Source organism: Galeopterus variegatus, unplaced genomic scaffold (assembly GCF_000696425.1).
Source record: "Galeopterus variegatus unplaced genomic scaffold, G_variegatus-3.0.2 Scaffold3397, whole genome shotgun sequence".
In the NCBI taxonomy this organism is placed as follows: Eukaryota; Metazoa; Chordata; class Mammalia; order Dermoptera; family Cynocephalidae; genus Galeopterus; species Galeopterus variegatus.
The window spans coordinates 25,034-36,791 of NW_007729508.1; positions in this window are offsets into that span (position 1 = coordinate 25,034).

Here is an 11,758-nt window from a genome sequence, read left to right on the forward strand (position 1 = left end):
CGGGGGGGGGGTTTAGCCACGTTTGACCCAGAAGGGCTGGGGCGCAGGGGGGCGCACTCACTGGGATGTATCCCTTGCACCCCTGTGCTGTGCGTGAAGGAGAACTTGCAGCTGGGTGGTCTGCCCCCTGGGGAGTTTGGGTGTCCTTGGATCCTCGCTCTGTGGCTGAGCTGACCTGGGCATCCAGAGCTGCCTGCTGGGGAGACATAGGCAGTTTCCCAGTGGAAGGTCCTTCCTTCCCAATGCCCCCACCATTGTCCAGTGGGCATTTTAAAAGCACAGGGACAATGCTAGAAGAGGCTGATAATTGTGGGGTGTCTTAAGGCTCTTGGCCACTGGGGGCAACATAAATCTCACCTGTGGTAGGCCCTGAGGGTCAGTCCTGGTACTGATGGAGGCAGGTGGCCCTTCCTGATGGGCGTGGTGGCAGAGAAATCCTAGAAGTTGCAACCGCACCCCTCCTTGTCTGGAGTGGTGGGTGTGGGGAGCATCCTGGGCCCTGCTCCCCAGCTGTCTGAGGCAAATGAACCGGAGTCCATCTGGCTGTCCCCACCAGCCCAGGCTTGCTTTCCATCCAGGGGAAGCAATGTTGCTGGGCCCTGGCTGAGTCCTCAGCGCATCAGTGCTCTGCCTGGGCACACCCAGAGCTAAGTGGCAGCCTGGGTGGAGGGGCACAAGAGCATACCAGGTGGACACCATTGGACTGCCCTGTCTTCTCTTGGCCCTGTGGCGGTGGTGGCCATGTGCTTCTCTGACAAGTGCCATCAAGGGCTTCCTCACCATTCTCCACAGGCACACCTTGCTCTCCTCTCCATCCAGGTTCCATCTGTCCTTCATCCTCATTTTTGTCCATGCACAATGTTCTCTGTCACTTTAGAAAAGTACTGTTGATTATATAAAGGCTGGAGACAAATCTTTGCTTACATTTTCTAAGCCTTCAGCTCTCAAGTCCAACTCTTGGGGTCCAGCATCCTTTTAGACCCTAAAACCATAAGTTTTATGAGCCCCCAGGCCCTTACTCATAGTCCCCATGGACTTGGTATATCTCTGATTCAAGGCAGAGCCTCCTTCCATGTAGAGAGGACTCTGTTAAACAGAAGGAACCATAAGGGAATGGGTGATGAATTTTTTAAGTTGCTCCCCTCAACCCTGGCAGGAGAGGTGGGGGCAAGGACCCAGCCTCTTTGATGTAGGAATTCAGGTGGGGGTTAGGGTCCCGGCAGCCTCCTGACCTGTACTGCCTGAGCCAACTCACTCCTAGCTGAGGCCCAAGTGCAGGCTTCTGAAATCTGTCATGTCAGTGCCTCCTCGTTCCTGCCACCTCCGTCTGCCTTCCCTCTTCCCACGCACCACGTTGTATAAATATTTACACCCCCGGGGCTGGCAGGAATCTTTCTCCAGCTGCTTCCCTGGTCTCTGGGAGAGCTTGTTCTCTCACAGAGCAGCTGCAGCAGATCTGGTTGCCTTTGGTCAGACAAGGGCAGGCCCTGGTGTGGGGGCCCCACAGTCTGCGCAGGGTGAAGCATGCAGTTGGCGGGAGAAACTCAGCACTAAGGCAGTCACAGGGCCATGGCAAAGACCTGTCCTCTCTCCCATTCCGGCTGTCCACGTGGCAACCCTCCAAGAGCTGTCTGTCTGATCCCTGCTCTGGCCGGGGAGGTTCCTGCTTCTCAAAGGAACAGCTCCCCAGGATGGGGTTTGCTGCACCCCCAGCCTTCCTAGAGAGTAGTGGAAGATAATTCCAAAGCAAAGTTGCTGATGCTAGCACAAAACAGTAACTTAGTTTACTTGTGAGCACCTTACGGGGAGGTTCCTGCTTCTCAAAGGAACAGCTCCCCAGGATGGGGTTTGCTGCACCCCCAGCCTTCCTAGAGAGTAGTGGAAGATAATCCAAAGCAAAGTTGCTGATGCTAGCACAAAACAGTAACTTAGTTTACTTGTGAGCACCTTACAGTTTACTAGTATGTGCGATACTCTTGATCTGCCCTGAAGATGGCCCCCTAGTTTAAAGCAAGAACCCCCTGGAGAATCTTCATATTGGGCCTACCCCTAACTCCTGCCCCAGGCCACACTCCCTCCCACCAGTCCCTGTCCTGTCTCTCCACCGTGGGAGTGGGGAGTGAGAGGACACATGCTCTTTTCCCCATCTTCCTTGATGATCCAGAGAGCAAGAGTTTGCCGAGGAACCAAACTGGCATTTGGGCTCGCATGGGCCAGTGAGCCCATATTCTGTGCAAGGTACTTTCCCATATTCTCATGCAATTATTCAAGTCTTGAGCCCAGCAGATTTCTTAGCTTCCTTGTGCATGTCTCTTCTTTCTGCCCTCCTACAGTGGCTATCGTGTAGCCTCAAGCTCCCATAGAGACCTGTCTTTCTCCAGTTGTTTGGGTTGAGTTGGCAACATCTGAGAGCCAGCTAAGGACTAGACACTGATATCACCTACCTGCAGTGGGTGCAGAACGCTTGCTGCCACCTCCCCTTCCCTTGCCTCAGTTTCCCTCATATCTGTGGGAGGTAATTAATCTGTGCTTCATAAAACATCCCAAATTCAGCACAAAAACAGGCTTAAAAAAGCAACATGGCAGTTTCATTTCAAATCCTTTTTGTAGTTCTGGTGATGGGAGATGTGACAGAAGAGACTGTTCAGGTATCAGGAACCAAGGACAATGTGTGTTCAGTGCTTTGAGGAGGCTGAGGAGGAGGTAGACAGGGTTAAAAAGGCCTGGATTTTGTGTCGAACAACCCCTAAAATTCAAGTAATGGAGTCATTGGGGGTGGGTGTGAAGGACTGCATAGGGGGTTTTGATGGGAGACAGGGAAAAAGGTCTCCCTGCACCCACACTTGTGCCAGAAAGAAAGCAAAGAGATTCAATCTTTCAATCTCTCTCTCTGTCTCTCTGACCCCTTCTGGGAATGGCAGAAAAGCTGATGTCAAAGGTGCCAGGGTGTGACTGCAGAGAAAGACCCAGCATAGTGCTTGGCATTCAGAGGGTACAGGACAATGACGGCCCACCCTCAGCCATCCCAAGGTGAGGGAGGGGAGGAGTGGGCTGGGTTTGGCTCGCTGGGTAACATCCTGGGAGAAAGGTGGGAAACCACAGCTCAGAAGCCGTGCAGCTGTGAGATACTCCTGCTGCCTGCCTGCCTCTCCAGCTCCCCAAAGTAAAACCAAACCCAAATAAAAGCCTGACCTGGCAGATATTAATACTGCAGAGCCAGGGCTGGTGTGCAAGCAGCCGCCCCCTGCTTCCCTCTTCTGTTTCTATAAGCGGCTGAAATAAATTTAGCGAAACTACCCCACCCCATCTGAGGGCCTAAGATTTCAGACCAGTGGGATTCTCTACCCAGAAAGCCCCTGTTTTTCAGAGCTGAGAGCTTTTTGTTTAAATTTTCTTTGGGAATGGAATGCTCTTGAACTAAAATAATTATTTTACTGTAGTTGTATATTCCTCATAGATAAATGCTTTGACACAGTATGGCTTGCTAGAAACATGATCTACAAATGCTTTGCAATTTAAAATAGTCAACTCTATGGGGCCAATGCTTAGCTGGATCTGTTGGTGTATTTATTGTAAGATTATTCTTCATGATGTTTGTGCATGTTCAACCAAATCCCATTGCTGTCTGCCATACAGGATAGTGGTTGTAGCTGGCTAAGTTAGCAAAGTAAAGAAATACTAAATCTTCACTTTTTTCCATGAGTACTTATAAGGTCCTACTATGTGCTAGGCACTGGGGTTGAGTTGAGTGCACAGAGAGCCTGCTTTCATGGAGCATATATCCTGGGGGGAAGGGAGATGTTAAAAAATTAAATGACTACAAAAAACTGGCAACTAATAACATACTTAATAGTGAAAGACTTGGCTGGCTAGTTAGCACAGTTAGTTAGAGTATATTTTGTCCCTGTACAGGCCAGCTGTCAGAAAAAAAAAAAAAGTGAAAGACTGAATGCTTTCCCCCTAAGATTGGGAATGAGGTGAGGGCATCTACTCTTACCTGGTCTATACTACATCAAACTGGAAGCCCTAGATGGGAAGATAAGGCAAGAAAATGAAATACAACACTTAAGATTGGAAAAGAAGAAATTGAGTTATCCCTATTTGCAGACAACATGCTTGTCTATGTTAAAAACAAAAGCAAAACAAAAAAAAACCCCCAAGGAATCTACCAAAAAAACCCTCTTACAACTAAGCTGAGGTTTGTGAAATCATAGATGTCAATACACAAAAATCAACTGTATTTCTATAAACTAGTAATGAACAATTGAAAACCAAGATTTTAAAAAACTACAATTGTTTCAACAATAGGAAATATTAGGTATAAATCTAACAAAGCATGTATATGTATGCTAAAAACTATAAAACAGTGATTAAAGAAATCAAAGAAGACCTAAATAGACATACCATGTTCATGGATTAGAAGACTCAACATAGTAAAGATGTTATTTCTTTCTAATTGATCTATAGATTTAATGCATTTCTGATAAAAACCTCACTAGAGGTTTTTATACATATAGACTAGCTGATTCTGAAATTTACATGAAAAAGCAAAGGAATTAGAATAGCTAAAACAATTTTAAAAAATAAGAAAAAAATGTTGGATGGATTATACCACCTGATTTAAATTAAGACTTACTATAAAGCTACAATAATTGGCAATGTGGGATTGGTGAAGGAATGGACACACAGATGAACGGAACAGAACAGAGACCCATCAAAATATGGCTATTTTTTTGGAAAGGTATAAAGGCAATTCAATGGAAAAATGATAATATTTTCAACAAATAATGTTGGGATTGGACATCTATACACACAAAAAAAATGAACCTCACTCTATATCTTACATCTTATATAAAAACTAACTCAAAATGGAACACAGATATAACTGTAAAACACAAAGCTATTAGAAGAGGATCTAGAAAGCTGGCAGAGCAGGAAGCACATACTTTTAGAGGATTCTAGGAAGATGGTGGACTAGGAAGCACCATGATTCTGTCTCCCCTCCTAGATAACAATCGCACTGGCAGAATCTGTCTGATGTAACTGTTTAGAACTCTGGAGTCTATTGAGGGCTTGCTACTTCCAGGGGGAGGCTTGGACAGTAAATTCTGGTTAATTTTGGTCAATTTCAGCTCTTAGCACAGTAGCAGCTGTCTGTCCTCCACCCCCAATTTAATGGCAGGCAGTTGTGCGCATGTTCCTAGAGCAGCTTACACACAGCTTGCAGGAGCCAGGGTGGGCAAAAAGGACCCTGTCCTCCAAATATCAGGGGTTTATGCTCTGGTTGCTATTTGCTGCTCTTGGTCACAGAGGTGTAGACAATGATGCAGGTAGCTATTGTTCTCGTACCTCCTCCTATTGTTGCAGGCCTCTCCCCCTCTAGCTGAAGTGACTTCCAGGGAATTTAAAGGGCTGGAGCCCTTTTTAATTCCTCCCCCCTTAATTTTTATCTTTTTCCTAGCCAGATATTAAAGACATATACATTAAAAAACATTTGCATATACAGGGAAAATAAGAAAGTGCCCACACATACCCAGGAAAGGCACAGGCTTGGAAAAGACCTGAGAAAACCTTAAATTTACACCTTAGGCTGATCTGTGGCACAGAAACAGCCTACAACAATAATAAGAAAACAAAAGCCAGCAAATCTTGAAGGAGGAGAATCTGATTTCCAGAGTTACCAACTTATTAAAGTATTCAGTTTTTGACAAAACAAACAAGCAAAACCACACAAGACATACAAAGCAGAAAAACATGACCCATTCAAAAAATAAACCTTATTAGATTAAAGTATTCAGTTTTTGACAAACCAAACAAGCAAAACCACACAAGACATACAAAGCAGAAAAACATGACCCATTCAAAAAATAAACCTACAGAAACTGTCCCTGAAAAAGACCTGATGGTAGATCTACTAGACAAAGACTTTAAAATAACTGTCTTAAAAATGCTCAAAGAACTAAAGAAAGATATGGAGATAGTCAAGAAAGAATGTATGAACAAAATAGAAATATCAATAAAGAGACAGAACACCTAAAAAGAAACAAAAACATTCTGGAGCTGAAAAGTACAATAACTGAAATGAAAAATTCACTAGAGGTGTTCAAAGGCAGTTTTTCATAGGCAGAAGAAAGAACTAGCAAACTTGAAGACAGGACAATGGAAATGATTGAGTCTGAGGAGCAGGAAGTAAAAAGATTGAAGAAAAGTGAACAGAGGCTAAGGGGCCATGGGATAGCATCAAACAGAACAACATACAAATTTTGGAAGTCCCACAAGGACAAGGGAGAAGGGAGCAGAGAGAATATTTGAAGAAATATTGGGCAAAAATGTCGCAAATTTAATGAAAGATGAATATAAACATTCAAGAAGCTCAACAAACTCCATGTAAGATGAATCAAAGAGATCTACACCAAAACACATTATAATAAAACTCTCAAAAGCCAAAGACAAAGAGAGAATCTTGAGAGCAGTAAGAGAATTGACTCACATACAAGGGATCCTTAATGAAATTATCAGCAGATTTCTTATCAGAAACTGTGGAAATCAGAGGCACTAGGCCAATATATTCAAAATGTTAAAAGAAAAAAACCTGTCAAATAAGTATCCTATATCTGGCAAAACTGTCACTTCAAAAGTGATGAAGAAATTTAGACATTCCCAAATAAACAAAAGCTGAGGGAGTTCATTTCCACTAGACCTGTCCCGCAAGAGATGCTCAAGAGTGTCCTGCAAAGTGAAATTAAGTACTCTAGACAGTAACCTGAAACCATACAAAGAAATGAAGATCTCAATAAGGGTAAATACACGGGCAATTGTAAAAGCTAGTACAGGCTAAGTATCCCTTGCCTGAAATGCTTGGGACCAAGAGTATTTCAAATTTTGGATTTATGAATATTTACAGGTACAGTCATGCAATCACATAACATTTTGGTCAACAATGGACTGCATATATGATAGTGGTCCTGTAAGATTAAAATGGAGCTGAAAAATTCCTATTGCCTAGTGATGTTGTAGCTGTTGTAACATCATAGCACAATTACTTTATTTATTCTTACATATTTAATGTAGTCTAAGTGTACAGTGTTTATAAAGTTTACAGTAGTGTCATGTCCTAGGCCTTCACATTCACTCACCACTCACTCACTGACTCACCCAGAGCAACTTCTAGTCCTGCAAGCTCCATTCATGATAAGTGCCCTATACAGATATACTATTTACAACTTTTTAATACTGTATTTACCTTTTCTATGTTTAGATACACAAATATTTACTATTGTGTTACAATTGCCTGCAGTATTCAGTACAGTAACATGCTGTACAGGTCTGTAGCCTAGGAGCAATAGGCTATCCCATATAACCTAGATATATAGTAGAGTATACCATCTAGATTGTGTAAGAATATGATGTTCACACAATGAAGAAATTGCCTAACGATGCATTTCTCAGAACGTATCCCTGTCCTTAAGCAATGTATTCCTGTACTGAACTGGTTGAGGATTCCTAATCTGAAAACCTGAAATCTAAAAGGTTCTGAAGAGCATTTCCATTGAACATCATGTCAGTATTCAAAAAGTTTCAGATTTTGCAGCATTTTAGATTTTGGATTTTTGGATTAGGGATGCTCAACCTATATTATTGTAACAGCAGTTTGTAACTCCACTTTTTGTTTTCTATATGATTTGAGACTAATTTTAAAGACAATTATTAATCTAAAAGGAAGGATTATTGTAACTTTGGTTTGTAACTCCACAATTTATTTAACGTAATTTAAGAGACTACCAAACTTAAAAGAATTATTAGCTTATTTTTGGGCACACAATGTATGATGTTAATTATGTGACATCAACAACCAAAAGGGGTGGGAATGGAGCAGAATATTTGTATGTTATTAAAGTTAAGCTGGTATGAATTCAAATTAGAGTTAAGATGTTAAATGTAATCCCCATGGTAACCACAAAGAAAATGCAGTAGTCTCCCCTTATCCACAGTTTCACTTTCCACAGTTTCAGTATCCCAAGGCCAACCGTGGTTTGAAATATAAAATGGAAAATTCCAGAAATAAGCAATTCACATAAGTTTTAAATTGCACGCTATTCTGAGTAGCATAATGAAATCTTGCACCATCCTGCTCTGTCCCATGCGGGATGTGAATTATTCCTTTGTTTAGTGTATCCATGCTGTATACACTTCCTACCCATCAGTCACTTAGCAGCCATCTAGGTTATCAGATTGACTGTCATAGTATTGTAGTGCTTGTGTTCAAGAAACCCTTGTTTTACTTCATAATGCCCCAAAGCACAAGAGTAGTGATGAGGGCAATCTGGATATGCCAAAGCAAAGCCGTAAAGTGCTTTAAGTGAAAAGGTGAAAGTTCTTGACTTAATAAGGAAAGAAAAAAAATTGTATGCCAAGGTCACTAAAATCTATGTTAAGAATAAATATCTGTGAAATTGTGAAAAAGAAATTTGTGCATAGTACATACAGGGTTTGGTACTATTCGTAGTTTCAGGTACCCACAAAATAGCTAATTCTTAGAACTTATCCCCCATGGATAAAAGGGGACTACCATAGCTACAGAATATACACAAAAGAAAATGAAAAAGGAATTTAAATGTTTCACAATAGAAAATCAACTCAACACAAAAGAAATAGTAACAACACAAAATAGAAAATCAACAACACAAAAGAAAATAGTAACTCAGGCAATGAGGGACAATACAACCATAAAGCATATAGAAAACAAATAGTAGAAAGACAGAATTAAGTCCCTTCTCATCAATAATTATGTTAAATGTAAATGGATTAAACACTTCAAATCAAAAGACAGAGATTGGCAGAATAGATTTTAAAAAACATTATCCAACTATATGCTGTTTACAAAAGACTCACTTTAGATCCAAAGACACAAATAGACTGAAACTAAAAGAATAGAAAAAGATATTCCATACAAATAGTAACCAAAAGAGAGCAGGGGTGGCTATATTAATATCAGACAAAATAGACTTTATTTTTTTCTTTTGGCACTCGTGGCTTTATAAGGACAAAATAGACTAAGTCAAAAAAGGTTACAAGAGACAAGGAAGGATATTATATATTACAATGTTCAATACAGCAAAAAATAGAACAATTATAAACATTTACATACCCATCAGACTGTGGAGAACATTTAGAAGAAAACAAAATCTTAATGACTTGGGGTTAGGCAAAGAGTCTTAGCTGTGACACCAAAAGTATGATCCACAAAACATAAAATTGATAAATTAGACTTTATTAAAATGAAAACCTTTTTTCTCTGTGAAAGACACTTTGTTCAGAGAATGAAAAGATAAGGTACAGACTTGAGAAAATATTTGCAAATCACATATCTAGCAATAGAACTGTATCCATAATACATAAAGAACTTTCAGAACTCAATAGTAGGAAAATAAATGATGCAACTAAAAACTAGGCAAAAGATTTTAACAGACACTTCAACAGAGTATATACAGAAGGCAAATAAGCACATGAAAAGATGTTCAACACCATCAGCCACTAGAGAAATGCAAATTAAAACGCCAATGAGATACTATTACATACCCATTAGAATGACTAAAAAATAAAATATAGTAACAATTTTAAGTACTGGTGAGGATGTAGAAACTCTCAAACATTGCTGTTGGAGATTTGAAATGGTATAGCCACTCTGGAAAATGGTTTGGCAGTTTTTTATAATTTCAACATATACTTACCATATGACCCAGAAATCCCAGTCTTATTTACCCTAGACAAACAAGAACTCATGTTTACCTCAACAACTGTACATGAATGTTTATTGCAACTCTATTCATAATGGCCAAAAGCTGAAAATAGTCCAATGTTCTTCAACAGGTGAATGGATAAATTATTGTATACTCATACAGTGAAATACTATTTTTCAGTAAAAAGGAATGAACTACTGATATCAGCAACAACATGGATAAATCTCGAAGGCATTATGCTGTGTGAAATCACACATACTGTATGATTCCCTTGATATGACAGTCTGGAAAAGGCAAAATCACAGAGATAGAGGACAGATCAGTGGTTGCCAGTGACTAGGGATGGGGAGGGTGTGACTACAAAGGGATAGTATGAGGGAGTTTTTTAGGGGTGATGGAACTGTTCTCTTCCCGGATTGTGGTGGTGGTTACATGAATCTTTTCATGTTAAAATTAATAGAATTGTACAGCAAATAAAGGTCAATTTTACTGTATGTTAAATTAAAAAGTAAAAAAAAAATACTGGAATGAATGTGTACTCACAAATTGAAATAACTACTTTGAAGGAAATGAACAGTCTATGAGGACATAAGCGAGAGGATATCTGGTCTTGGTGGAGGAGGTGGGTATCAAGAATGTTTTCCCTGAGGAAATGATGCTTGAGTTGGGCTCTAAAGAATGATTTGGAATTTACTTGGGCCAAGGGAAGGTTGATTTAGACAGAAGGATTTGCATGTGCAAAGGCCCTGGGACAGGAGAAAGATGGCTCATTTTCATCTAAAACTGAATGGAGCATGAAGAGAAAGTGGTAATGGGGAGTGAAAGTCAAGGCTGGCATAAGAGAGTGAGACCATGCTGGACTAAGGGTTGTTCTACATAGGCCCAGGCAATAGGGTATGGAGAGGTGTGGCAGTGAGCTAGCCTGGCCATGTAACTGAACTGTGGAACATCTCTGCAGGTAAAATGTTAAACAACTGACCTAAGAATGAGAGTTTAGATGTCCCACTATGCATGGACAGCAAGGCAATGAGACCCCCCATGGCCATGGTAGGCCTGTGGCTGGATTCTCTGTAGTCCTAACAGGTGGTGGCCTGCTTCATGAGCTTACCCTAAAGGTTCCAGACACCTTGCAGTGCTACATTTACCACAGACTCAACTGATCTCTTCTGAGGGCTACGACTGGTTCATGGGAATACTCACAGCTGAGAGATGCCCACTAAGTGCTCTGAGGGGCTTGAGGACTTTGAGACATAGAAGATTATGGCTTTTACTGCCTACCCACAGGGCCCCAGTGATCTATTCATTTTTAGAAATATTTGTAACATTAATCAGGTATTTTTCAGTCACACAGCAGATTCCCATCACTTCACCCTGGCCCATCTCGCTCTTCCCAGGCTCCAGGCTCAGTGCCTTTCTCCCTTTTCCAAGCCTCAGAGCCTGCCTTGTCCAGGGCTGGCAACGGGTACAGAGAGTGACACAGATCAAACTAATTTATCAGTTGACCACTTAATGGAAGTCTACACTGAATAATCCTTTTGCAGGATGAATACCCCCAGAATTTGTTTTGTGGTATAATAAGGGCCCAAGAATGATTTAGTTTACATACAGTGGTTAGGCACATAGACAGTTTCAGCTAGGCACAAAAATAGGCACTTTATAGGCCAAATTTAGGCAGCGTTATTATCCCATTTTAGAGATGAAGAAACTGAGGCTTTGATCAGTGACTTGAAAAGTCACACAGCTAGAAAACGGCAGAGCCCAAATTTGGATCCAGGACCGACGAACTCAATGTCCTGGACCACTGATTCTCGAACCTTAGTGTTTGAGTCAGTAGCAGGAAATTTACCAAAAATGCAGATTCCCGGCCCCCCCCCCTCCCCAGAGCGTCTTATTCACTGAGCTTGGTCCAACCTGAGGAATCTGCATTTTACAAACCCCACAGATAACTCTAATAAGTCAGGTGATTCCAGGGGCCCCAGTCTGCCGGAACTCCTTCTCTCTCTAATCCTGGAAACTTG